This window comes from Osmia bicornis, chromosome 2, assembly GCF_907164935.1.
Source record: "Osmia bicornis bicornis chromosome 2, iOsmBic2.1, whole genome shotgun sequence".
In the NCBI taxonomy this organism is placed as follows: domain Eukaryota; kingdom Metazoa; phylum Arthropoda; class Insecta; order Hymenoptera; family Megachilidae; genus Osmia; species Osmia bicornis.
In genome coordinates, this window is record NC_060217.1 from 7064938 (window position 1) to 7079148 (window position 14211).

Below are 14211 nucleotides of genomic sequence, written 5' to 3' on the forward strand. Positions count from 1 at the left end.
GATAGAGTTGAACTGTTGAGAAAATAAGAAAAAAGTTTATATATTCCTGTACGTAGAATTCAGCATTGCGAACCCATAGCCCGAGTTCACTTCTATCAGTTGAGATTTCCTCGACTACGTGATTGGCTTGCTAACTGTGATTCGTGTACGAAACATCTGTATACGCGTTTTCACACGTGCACCTGGTTAAGATCATATGCACCTCGCAACGCTTTGCATTGTTTGCTCTCTAGATTACCCATGTTCATGCAAATTGCGTATTTAAGCTATAATAACTAATTACTGAATTACTTTAAGAGTGTTACAGTCTTTTGACAGTACATATGATGGAAATGAATATAATTAGAGATACATAAAAGTTTACATAGATTCTAATAAAGATTTTAAATTAATATTTTACACAGCACAGAATATTTTTAATTCCACTGTTTTATTATTTTACAGTTAAAACATGAATATTACGATAAAAATTATCTTTCTGTATAAAAGTACTACAGTCTTGTTAAATATGACAAATGTTCAAAAACTTTTAAGTAGCATTGTATGCGAATAACTTGCGGCAGTCGTATTGAAGAAGATATTTAAGAGAGCAATGTACTTTCAATTTATATTGTTTACGATATTTCCTTCATTTATGAGGATGCTAATGAAACCAGATATTTATTGTACGATCCATTAGTTTCTGATAACCGATCTATTGTTAAAAATGTTTTCGGTTCTTTTTTTTCAGAGTTGCAACGACGCTAATGATTTTCCTATATTAAGTAACGATTAACTATACGGTGGCTATAAATACCAATGCAATACAAGCGGAAAGTTTGTAAGTTTTTGCAACAAACTGTAAAGTTTTTAATAATTTGCAAATTAAATTCGTTTTTTTTGAAGTTTTATACGCTTATAAGATGATATTGTTGAACATGTTCAAAAATATAGAATTCTATTTTTGATAATATTATCCTGATAAGTACACAGGTGCACAAAAATGCATTTTATGTAATTTCAGAATATGCATCTCTCAACATCGTTTAATTTTCTCCTATAACATCTTTTAAGCTCTGACTATTTTAAACGTAAAGCTTACCCTGAATCAGCGAGACACCTTGTATGTGACGCACAAATAGGTAATCAATTAATATCCGAACAACGCTAAAGCACAATGATTTTGCGTGTTACTCCCTCTCAATCATAAAGGACTTCTTTTTCGTAGAAATCCCATAAAGGGTGTAGTAACCATATATAATTTAATTACACCTCCTTCAGTATCTACATTGCAGCAGAATCAGAATCGAGTACGTAATTAATTTGAGCATCCTTGTGGCTGCAAGCTCACAGAATGCTCTGTGAACAATTCAGTTATAACATCCGGTAACTTTCACGAACTTTTGCACATGTATTACCTGGTGTCCTTACAGTATTCACTGCGCATACTGTTTATGTTCGATTCCATCTGATTGGTGATGCTCCAACTCTATTCACACGTATTTTCTGCTGTAATACATTATTGGCTGAAGCGGTCACATTTACTAATTAGGCTGTGCCATCACGAGTCTCAACTTAGCAGACGCAGACAGTACTAACGATTAACCCTTTTCTCTTCTATTTTGAAATACGAATGCAACCTCGATGGTATTTAAAATTCCCTTTTTTTTCATTTCTTCAGTCATTTGACTACAGACGAGAATATTTATAAGTGATAATTAATTCAAGATGAACTAATTGATATAATTGTTATTTTGTACGTTTAATAGATACTGTTTGCTATTATTATTTATTTCTCGAGAAAAGTATTCGCATATTCCAATTCTAGCTAAAAATTACTTACAAAAATTTTTGAAAGAATTTGTTTAATTTTCAAATGATCGTCGCTGTACTTTTTCATTTCGAAATACAGAAATGTTCATATTTATTATTTCATAGTTTACGAGCTGGAAATGAAAGAAAATAAGGAGTTCGTTTATATTTCTGTATCCTGTAACTTGTCATCGACGTGCGAATCAGAATTTGCAATACAATTTCATGCAAATGCATCGTTTTGTTTTGCGAAAATAAACTGGCGCATATGTCAGCAATGTTCATTATTGGACATCTCGTTTAACTTATTCGCGACAGTTTTAGTTATTTTTGCGCTGTGGAATATGATCGAACTGCCGTTAATAAAAATAAAACCAATAACTCGTTACTGCTCGTAAATTCGTTAAATATTTATCAGCTTTTCAATATGTTCCTCGTGCTAGTGCATTCGATCAAAAATATCATGAAATATCGCCAGCTGTTCATTGATGTTCATGATGGATGTGTAGAATATTTCTAGCGTTTCCTACGTTTTACAACCGCGATAACATATTCTCCTTGGATCGTTTAGAGTACAAGAATACGTCTCATGACCCTCCTTTTTCGTTTAGAAAATAAAATTAATGTTTACTTTAATTCAATTAGTACCTGTAGCACAATACCGGAACATTTGAAACGAAATAAACAAATAAAAACAATCGATAACATAGAAAACAGCAAAATAAATTTAGAAGTAAAACAACAGTATCAGTTGTCCTGACTGCTTGGATTTCGATCGTGTTTTATTATTGTAGCCGACGTTTTGTAAACTTTGCAGTTTACTCTTTCAGGGGTAACCGGAAATTGATAGTTCCAACCCCAGTTACCACTTTATATGCTTCATAGCGTTTCTCGTGATTGATTAATTCATTAATCACTTCAATTCGAAGAATTAGGTGTACACAGGATGCTGTGTGAAAATTGTTGAAAGAGATATCTCTATCTACAACAAATGTGCAACATGTTTCTCGTTCAATTCAACACACGTTTTGAAATGTTTCCTTATAAAAGTAAATATTTTGAAAAATATCTTTTGGGATGGTACATATTTTTGTTTACTGCTATCTAATGATGGGACATGTTATAAAATCGCACAATAAAGTCTGTTATATATTTTTGCACAAATTGTAAAGAAAGTCAAAAAATGATTTAATGCAAAATATTTGTCAAAGTAATATCACGTTAAAATTAGAACAAGTGTTTCATTAAAAATACAATATAAAGCACATGAAAGTGACGAAAGAGAACTTTCTTTAATATTATGACAAAGAGAAAAGAACAGAGCAAAACGAACAGAGCTACAGGGAAGCTGAAAGTGGCAAGTAGAAAAAGACAGTAAAGAAGCAAAGGGATTGAGCAACTCCCTCGAGAGCTTGCTCGGTTCTCCATGGCGCGATCTATCGTCCCATTGACCGCTGCTCCATTATCAGAATAGTAATGCTGTAACCCCGTGCCATCCGTGTCGCATCCTCTTCTTATTTCTCGCCCTCTCACGATCAACTACCCGCCTTTCTTCATTTATCCGAAGGACTCTTTGTTACAAGTGGTTGACAACGTTGACAAATATTTTCTGATAGAAACTGCTTTATTTCTTTTAACCACGTTTCACTTTGCCGTGTTTGTATTTTCACTTTCGTTTGTTTTTCTTGATAATACGATCGTTTATTTAAGTCGTTTCTTTCTGCTGCTACAAAAGGAAATTTATTCTTTCATCGTTATTATTGCAACAGATAGAACGACAATATGAAAGAACTTGTTAATAAACTTCGTTTGATTCCTCTAATTATAACTTATTATCAGTTTAATCAAGTTAATTTATATCGGGTAATAAACGTCTACATAGCTGACCTAAGTTTTGCTTGTAATGGCGCGTTGAAAGACAGCAAATGTCGAAGAGAAAACTTCCTCTGCGTATTTAAAAGTTCGAAAAAGCACATCTGTCTTTCTTGAGTCACTCGAAAAACAGGCAAATTTTAACAAACTTTCGAACTCTACGCTTCGCTTCTTCATGCTCAGCAATACATCATTCAATTTCTGTTATTAGATACTTGTTTAAATTTTATTATTGTTCCCTATAAAATCTATCCAGGGTCTTTATAAACATCCAGTTTCCCATCTACCCTTATAAGTAAATACAGAGTATCTATATGTCGATTAGAGTGTTTGTCTATCATTAAAATTGTTCATTAGTACTATATTTTCTTTAATCTCCTCCTTCCTCAATAAAAACAGATAACTTGTCTAATCAAAAATAGAAAACAGATAAAATTGTCTTATTTTGAAAAACCTTCGACAAGGAGTAATTTCAAGTCGTAATTTGAAAAGTAAAACAAAAATTTTAAAATAAGTATTGTATTATAATAATAGAGTTACGAGTAAACTTAACAATTGAGTTTAGGAGAAATTTCTGCACAGCAGTTGTGGAAGTGGAATTTTTACCGCCCATATTACCATTATCCTTCGCGTGGTGTCCTACCTTTGGCACAGTTCTTTATCGATTTATCGAACGATCGTAAAGTCAGCATATGGAATGGTTTCGTAAAATTCAACGCGAAAGTGAACGATTTTTTGGTATTTCTGGAATTATTTGGCCGGGCGTATTGCTAATTCGTTCCACCCCTGTTTTTCAGTGCTCATAAATATCAGGAGCAATAAATAATGGAGATTCCGCGTGTCTGAAAGCATAAATCGTATAGAAGATTCATTCTTGGCCAATTACCAAGAAAGGTATATTTTCGCGAAGGAACAGCTTACCAGCAATGTTCGCGTTATTTGTTTGCAATCATACAGCAAAAGGGTGAAATTTGTTAAATAACTTAACAGAATCAATTTAACGAATTGATTAATTTCATGTATTAAATTGAAATTTTTTACCAAACCTAATGAATCTATGAAACTGAAAGAGCTTAAAAGAAAGTTCAAAAATTTAAGAAATTTCAAAGACTTAAGAACCTTAAAAACTTCAATCAATTTTACGGACTTAATAGAAATTATACAGCACAGACATTTTTTAATATACTTAATAAACTTAATACGCTTAACTTACAAGTGGTAGAAATTAATTGCAATAATAAATTTGTTCTCATTCATAGTTATTCTGCTCTGAGTTATATATTACTGATACATTCTCTATATTTTTCTATATGTTTCATATGTAATCTCATTTATTTTGTAATTGAGCGATGAATAATATTTGTACTAGTGGTATATTTTTATAAAATTCCCAAATCATTTCATTGTAATTCGGAAGGTACCTAGAAAAGGCATTGGTTAAGATCGAAATGAATGGCCTCCACGATGGGAGATGGAAGAGAGACATTAACGTGATGGAGGTAGTAGTATTCGTCGTAGTTTTATTCTGATGTTGGGTTCACGTTCAATCGTGAAGGTGGAAGGACAAGAAGGGGTGCAGGGGGAGAGACTGCTTTCAGTCTGTCGATTGCCAAAAAGAGAAAAATAAAGATGCGGTATTTCTTTCCTCTTTCAAACATGTATGTAGGTACATACTCTTGTATATGTTCCTTGAACGTGTTTGATCAAGCATACGTAATAATTTCAATTGGACGGATACACTTTATGTACATGCAGTATTTCTAATTCACTGAAAATTTATAGAATTTAATTTATTCATTTTATAGACATTTTAATATCGTACAGTCTTGAATCCAGAATTAGTATTTTGTTAATAAAAAAATTTCGATGTTGAAAATTACCTAGTTTAATTTTTTGTTTTTATTAGTTTCACAACCATCAATCGCTGGCTTAAAGAATATTTATTACTTAGTCTCTGCAATTTTATAATATTCACTTTTCTTTTTGCATTTTAAATGGAGCATACGATGCTCATAATGTTTTCATCAAAAATTTCATACCTGTGTTAGCAATTAACGTTTTACTAACTACATATTCTCATCATTACTGCAACCATTTTCGATGTTAATTATTCTTTTACCTTTTCGTACCTCACTTCGTTGCATTCATTTAGGTTGTCTGTTCTTCTTTATCCACTAGGAGTAATTGCCTTGTTGGCATTAAAACGATTAATAAAAATGCACGACTTTGCAGCCTTAGAAATGTTTCTTGGAAATTTTTTGAAGAGTTTACAGAGAGCGTTCATTAAATAACATGCTTCAAACTCCGAAGCTATTTACAAGTCGTCGGCATTCTACCTCGTTTTGAAGTCACTGAATACGTTGGTGATTAGTTCTTGGAACAGACTTTGGTTTAAAAAGTACATTTCTAACTCTTAATTGCCACTTTTATCAAGTATTTAATTACTTATGTTAATTAATCATATAAAATAAATGTAAAATGAATAATAACTCTGTGAATGCTCTTTATGAAGGAACCGTAGTAAAGAATATTAAACAAAAGGTTTCCTTAGCATATTTTTCAAAAGTGCATCGGTGCAAATGCACGTTTTCTTTTTAATGGCTTCACCTCATTTCAAGCAGTTACTTTGAAGTAACTCCTCTGGTACTTTTCATTTGAAATGCTATTTCAAATTGTTATTACGCGATTCATCATAAATTAAAGTTATAGAAACTTGAAGAACTGATTACCTCAGCTATGTAAGAAAGCATCGGTCATTGATAAAAAGGAAAGTCATGGTGATACAATTTCGAGGATTCAGTTGGTGGCCATACCGAACAGTTATCGGAGGGGTGTCGGGGATAAATGCAACGGAGTAGAGGGGGATATTTTATGGAGCAGTTCAGTGGTAATGAAGGTGTTTACATGCAAGCAAGAAGGCGTCTCGCCGGGCCGTAGGTAATTAGGACAGCCGCGTCTACCTACGCGATAGGCATTGCCAGAGGTGAATGTGGACGGTCGCTCACGGAATAACGGCGTGCACTCGTTATTTCAGAGCCTTCAGTCGTGTTACGTACCGACGTAATTAGCGTTAGCCGATCTGTAGACAAAGGCTGACGATCCGTTTATGCGACATTCAAAACGACTACTCGATTATGAGAAAAACCGGAATGCTTTACGCGAGATGCACAACTGATCCCTCAAAAGCGATTCTTCGACAATTGATGTGAATCGCTAGAATAATTCGAAATTTTATTAAATCAGCCTCTTATAATAGAACTTCATTTACCTAAATATGATCAAAACAGAATGAACTGTTATACATTGTTCAGATATTTAATTCTCACTGATTCTCTCTTTAACTAGTTACTCCTGGTTTCAGTAATAATAATTCTGGTTAAAATCGTGAAATTTGGGTATTTTGTTCTACTGTTTTCAATCCTATAGAATAATTTTGTTATTAAAAGCTTAGTGGTAAGTCCAAATAATGTAATATCCATTAAAATTTTAATAAAGGTTTAATCGTAAAAATAAATAAAGAGTGGGAAATACAAAAATATGAGGCTTAAAGTGTTACACATTATTGCTAGGGATTTATTTTTATTTTTAAATTAAATTAACATAGTCTAAAAAGAATAAAGTTTCGTGTTAAAATGAGTTTTGTCGAATTAAAATTTTTCGAATCTTGCATGTTCTAGTATTTGAAACAGTTTTCTGCAAGCAAAGGTATTGACTGCAACGACTAAACAGAAGCATTTTCTAGGGGCATGAAATAGAGAACGGCTGGTTCGAGGTCATTTACTTTCTGATACGGAAAAGCTGGATGGTATCTGACTAGGGAGCCAACATATTTCCCTGATCCCGAATTCTTCGTTCCGTTGGCTCGTTAAAGTCATTCCAAAGTCTCACTTTTCCTGCTGGAAATAGGGATTTCTTAGAAGTGGCCGGTTATAAACGACCGACTAGAGTATTCAAAGGTTTCTACGATTGTACGCGTTCCGATAATGCACTTCGCGCCCTCCGATCGCTAAGAAAGTGATGCAATTTAACTCGATTGCATTTAAATCTATTGAAAATTCGTCCAAGTAGCATTAGCAAACTTAATTGATAAGCAAAATCGTTGAATAAGATGTTTTCGTTATCACTGTCCAGCATATTTCTTATAATTAATATACGTTTATTTTTGCAAAGGAGCCGAAAAATTTTATTCAATGTTTGAAGTTTCAGCTCTAGTGAATATATTTATATTCCAACTAACTCTGAACATTTTTTATTTACTTTCCGTAATTATAATTACATTTTAGCGTATAATGAACGTGTACGGTTGGAAACATAATGGAGTTCGTATATTTAAAAGAATATGCTAGACTAAAAATTTTTACAGAAACGGTGGATTTTTGAGATTTTATTCATCTTATTATTACAATGGCATACAGCTTTTTCTATCGCTATGGAATTAACACCCATTTTCAATATTTATTTTATAGTTGCTACTTTTTACCAAAACGATAGCATATGCCGTCTTAAGATTACCGCATTTCATTCTTATGCCACGATAGAAAATCCTCTTAACCGAACCTAAATTCAAATTCATAGCAAACCTTTCGCGCCAACCTGTTACAATAAGTATTTGTAAAAACGTTATCAGACCTAAATGCTAGTAGTTACGCAGTTTTCTTATACCAGCGAGGACTGCAATATCAATAAAGTTTCCACCACACGAACATCCGGGATACATTTCGAAAATGAGCCTCTGGAGAAGCAGTAAAACGGTTCAGTATTGAAAATTGAAGCTTTCATTACATGTATCGTACCCGTTGGACAAAAGGCCAGACTTTTTCTAAGCAAGTAATGTATAGAAGACCCGTTGTTATCCTTATTGCTCGAATCTTGAATAAAGGACAGGATGTTGTTGCTTACATGATTACCTATACCGTGCAGCTATCTTATCAGCAGCGAAACACCTCTGAGACGAGGATCGTAGAAATTTATTTCACCCCGAGGGATAAGGATAAGCGTTATTTATGTTAATATTTGTTCCTGCACTTGATAACTTCCTTTCAAGGTTATTGTTACTTTGGAATCCATGTTTTTGGTTCAATTAGATTATAATACGCGTCCATTAAATTAAATTATCTCGGTTATTTTTATAAATTGCGTGCTATACTTTATAGCCCTAGCAGGATTGCTGACATTTAAATGACGAAATTTGAATTACTACAATGGTAGGAATAAATACCGAGTATAATAATTAAGATGAAACACAATGGACTTGTATGAAAAAAAAAAATTTGAGAATCTTCAATAATAATGGAAGAAAAATTTTTATTTTCGCTCCACTGATAGCACTAATTCTATAAAAGAAGAAAAATCTTTTTTGAAATTATTCTATTTAACTATTACCGATTAAAGTGCCTTTTTTATGCACCCGTTTATTTTCCTTAAATGACTAATAAATTGGAATCTTGAAAGTTATTCGTGCAGTGTAATTCTTCTTCCTTTCAAGTAACATTTCGCGTTAGTAAGCGACGAAAAGGCGAACAATTTAAATTATAAACGTGTTCGACCTAGACTACTGCTCCCTCTTATCGCATTAACGCGAGAATACCGTAAAATGCGCAAAGCGAAGTACAATGCCACTCAACAACTTCCCCGGTAACCCTGTTCATTACGAAGAAAGATCTCACTGAATTTCCCATTTACATTCCGCCATCGTGTGCGATTCTTGGCACAGACGGTTATGTGCTCTTATTCGATCCCCCCCTGTGAATTAACTTGTTTTCTTGCCACCGTGCATTGTCTTTCTACACACAGGGTGGCTTAAAGTACCGAAAGCCACCATAGGGTGATTTTATATTGAGAAATTGCTGTGAAATTAATTATACAAGCTATAAACTTTTTTCTGTGTACTTAAGTTTCGATTAAGTAGAGATTTCCATGAACGAAGCTCTCGAAATTCTCAGAAAGGTATTGTACAGAATCGAACACAGTTGGCTTCCCCGGGAAAATGGATTTTCAGGGAAAGCAGAAACTCTTGATTGAAAATGATAAATTTTAATTATCAAATATTATGAGATTTTATATATAATTAAGAAGTAATAATAATAATAATAATAATAATAATAAATCATCAATTTAAATTCTCCCGCCTATATGTATGTAACCATCTCCCCTGTACCATCATTCTTCTCAGAACTGCCCACGGGGACAAACGGGAGCCCGGGAAAGGAAAAGCCGACCCGTGCTCGGTATTGTACACTTAATGATTTTTTTATAATATCTTATTGCTTTATTTTCTAACACAATAATAATTGATTGAAGATCCAAAGTTCTAGTGGTGACTTATAAGATTGATTCGTTTAGTTGATTATAATTGAAAAATGAAAAATTTGATCTGAAAAAATCGACAAATCCCAATCTCACCAGACCCTGAAGGAAAAATATACAAACTAAAGCAGAACAAACGAAGACCCGGGAAACAATATCCTATTTCGTTCGTATCGTAATCCTGGTTACGTATTCTAGAACGTTTCTAGCTTCGAGTATCTGAAATGTGAAAACACGATGGAATATAAACAAACTAAATAAATAAACACCGTTAGCAAACACCAGATTATCTTTTCAATGCTGTCAAATACAAATGTTTATAGAAACTTTGGTTTACTAAAAGCTTAACAAATTATGTTTAGAAATAGACAAATTTCTAAATAGGGAATTAGTCTAAATGAGAAATGAAACAAGATTAATAGAATCAATTTCGAACGAAAATTATGGAATTATACACTGTGAATTTGTACACTCTTCGTTAGCAGGTTTCGTACGCAAATTGTGCGGTTTTGGTTGACATTATTTTATACAGACTGCACCAAATGCTGCCTATGGTCTCGTTGGATTTGATATGTCAACGTTGTTACCTTCCAAATATTGCAACTGTTACATGGAAACGAGCTGCCTGTTTGCTTAAATTGTTAATCGGTATGTAACATTTGTGGAAAAAATATAGGTGACTGTTAATTGAAAGTAACATTATTATGTATCTCTTCAAATACAAAATTACTAAAAGTTGTACAAGTTGTTCTGTTTAATAAGAAAAATGTGCTGACAAAAAATTAATTTTATTCATGGATATTATTTATACATTGGTACAATCTTTAAAATTACAAAGGGAATTCGTTAAGAAGTAAAGTCGTTCTCCATTAACTGAGATTACTCTTCCTTTCAAACACCAATGGCCAACTTTCTATTTGATTGAATACTTAATTGAAACATCACCTCTCAGGGTATAAATTCTCTTCGTTGTATTTTCAGTATTGATTACTTTACGTGACCTTCTGTCAGATAACGAATTTTCTAAAACTTAAGTAATATGTTTCTCAAGGTTTTTTTGTGGAGATTCACAGGAAATTAAATACATACATAGAAACGTTCTTTTTTTCAATTATCGAAAGGAAACCTTGTTTTTCTTAATTAGCTAAAATAATACACGTACCTACTGCATTTATCCATAATCTCGTTTATAAATTAAAATTCTTAAAATAATTTAGTGAGAGAATTCTTTTGTAATTTACTGTAAGTTAGTAACAATTTCATTACAATCACCAATAATTAACAAAATATGCTTAATAATATCTGTAGTGACAGAATAGCAACTGTGGTGGCTTCTAAATCTGTGTTAGGAACTTATTTATACGTGTATGTACACGCGAAAAGGTTTAGAAATGATAAGACATCACGAAACAAATGGTGCTATCCATTCCATTGTCCTAAGCAGAACAGAACATTTTTCTGCGATTTCACTGGAAGAAGATTTATATTCTTTTTTCTAACGAAATAAATTCGTTCAATTCTTCCTTCTGGTTAACGTGTAAACTTAAAGGAAGTTGGATGCAATAAATTTTGTTGTAAATAATTTCTACGTTACAAATTGCCTGAGCCATTAATTAAGATGTTTTTGTTAATACTTAAATACATGATGTTTGTATAATCAAAACTCTTATTCAATCGCTAGTCTTTTCCACTTCAATATTTAGATTAGCCGAACTGTTCCTGATTTTATTATCAGATAATAATAGAATATTTTTATTAAACAGTTTTCTGAACAGTTGGAAAGCGCACTATAAAATCTTCATTTTATTAAGAAAAAAAAAACAGATAGAAGAGACAGAAATTCACACAAGTTTGAGTGAGTGAAAGAGAATCGAGGGAGGCTCGATGTACTTGAAACGAGGAGCAACGTCGAGTATCATTACACTTTTTGCTCCCTTGAATTCTGGAGATGCAATTAGGAGCAGCAATGGTGAACATTGTGAAAGGTGAATGAAAAAAACAGAAAGTGGACGGTCGTCTCAGTGCCCTTTTTGATTTTCTGAGCAGATGAGCTTTCTCTGACATTATTTCTAACAACTCACTGGTATAGGGTGTTAAGAAAGTAATGGTCTTGGCTCGCAAAGATAATTTAGACATTTACGGTAAAAAAAAAATAACCGAACATTAGAACATGTGATGAAGGTAGCTGCAATGCTGGCGAAACGCTGGAAGCATCTGCCTGTCCTATTCGATACGACTTACACCTGAAAGCCTTAAACAGTATTAACATTTAAGACTAGAGAGGGTAGTCCCCATTTTCTGTTGAATTGTTAGAGTCGAGCAGCTAGCACATGGCTGTATTTGCAGCATCCCATCTCCGTTATCTGGTTGCTGTCCGTAGTAGAGTAGACAGTAGCCTTCGGACTCGGCTAGCAAAATAACTGCTCCTTGGAACAACTTGGCATGTAAGTCTGTTCTATAGGGTGAGGCACTTAAGACAGGCTATCTGAATAAATCATCTATTTTCTATTTTTAAAAATATTCCAATACTTTTTTATATGATTACAAATAATTAAAATGATTAGGGATAACAGAGTTAGGTGGTATCCTTTTTATGTTATACCCTGTATATTGAATTCATAGTACATGAATGAATCCAAACTGCATTAACTAATAATCATAATTATCAACAAGTCATCACTAGAAAATTCCATATGAGTGCTTGTAATTTATTTCGCACTAGTATGTGTAATAAACACATGCAAGCTTAGATCTTAATATAAAAAAATAACATTGTTACAACTATGCATTAAGTTATTCTAAATCCGATTTTATAACAGTGAAAACTAAAACTTTAATCTGTCCCTATCTTTTTAAAACTAAACTACAAAGTGTTTACTGCACTCTGTTTAATATGCCGTTGGAAGTTCATTACGCTTTAAATTGGCAGACCAGGCGAAAAGATGAACGAGCTGGGTCAAAAGACAAAGCTCAGTACGAATGGATCTACGGTTCTTATTGTTAGAGAAGCTCTGTGTAAACTGTACGGCTTGCTTTCGCGAGCTTTTTTCTGCTAGATAGAAGGCTGAAATTGAAAATATTCTGAGTTCTACCGAATAATAAATGGTTTAAAAACTATATGATTCTTTTGAACTACTGATATACAATTAATTTTTACAAATCTTTTTTAAAATTTAAGTATTTATGTTCCGAAGATTGTTTAAATACTTTCAAAAATATATATTCATGGTTTAGATATCTTTAAAAGTTGATTAAATAATTATAAAAATTTATCATACTACTGAAACATTTTTTTCGTAATTTCTGAATCGGTCTTGGCAAGAAAGCAGCAACTAATCGTAAAATCGTCAGTAAAAAATGCAAAAATTATTACAGTAAAGAAGTTTTGATATTTTCGTGCATCCGATAATAATTAATCAAAGAGGACAAAAGAAACGTTTACTGGACTGTAGCGTCTCTTGCCACCCTCCATAATAAAAGGCTGTTGGGAACAATACACAGGGTGTCTCTGAAATGGATCATCTCCTCAAGGAACTGGAAAATGTTCTATCAACTCTACGAAAATGTTAACGAATTGCCTATCAATGCAGTTAGAAAATGTTCCATTGGAAATGAGAAAAATTTCTTAGTGAAATAGTAGCTTAAATCGTAAAAATTAATTGTTTCTCTCCCCTCCCCTCCCCCCCCCCCTCTTCCGCGTATATCATTTAATTTGTGTTATGGGGTCACAGTAAAGTGCGATATTTGCAAAAATACTGTAGACACACTGTATATACCAGCATTATTTTCACAGATAAAAAAAAGGAACGCCTATAACGTATCAGAGGTGAAGCTTGAAAACTACAGGAACGAAATTCTTTCAGGTACCTCCAAGCTTTTGATAGCGGCTTTTGTTTATCGTTCGTTGAATGGCAGTTTGAACAGATGGATTATAAAGTTGCCGGCAAATCCATATCCGGCTATACGGTTCCCTTCATTCAATTATAATCTACGTAGCCGTAAATTGTTCTCTCCTTTGTTCTCTGAACTGAATGCATAAAAAGTAAATAATTTAGAAATATTCAGCAGAAAATATTGCGGGATAATTATCTAAAGTCAGCTTCGTACATTTTCTACATCGTCAGGTTAAAACTACAAGAGAATATCTAAATGTTTATAAAATTGTAAAAATTCATGTTACCATTTAAAAGTTGACAGTATCGTTTACAGAAAAATATCTGATACTACATTTCCCGAACCGTG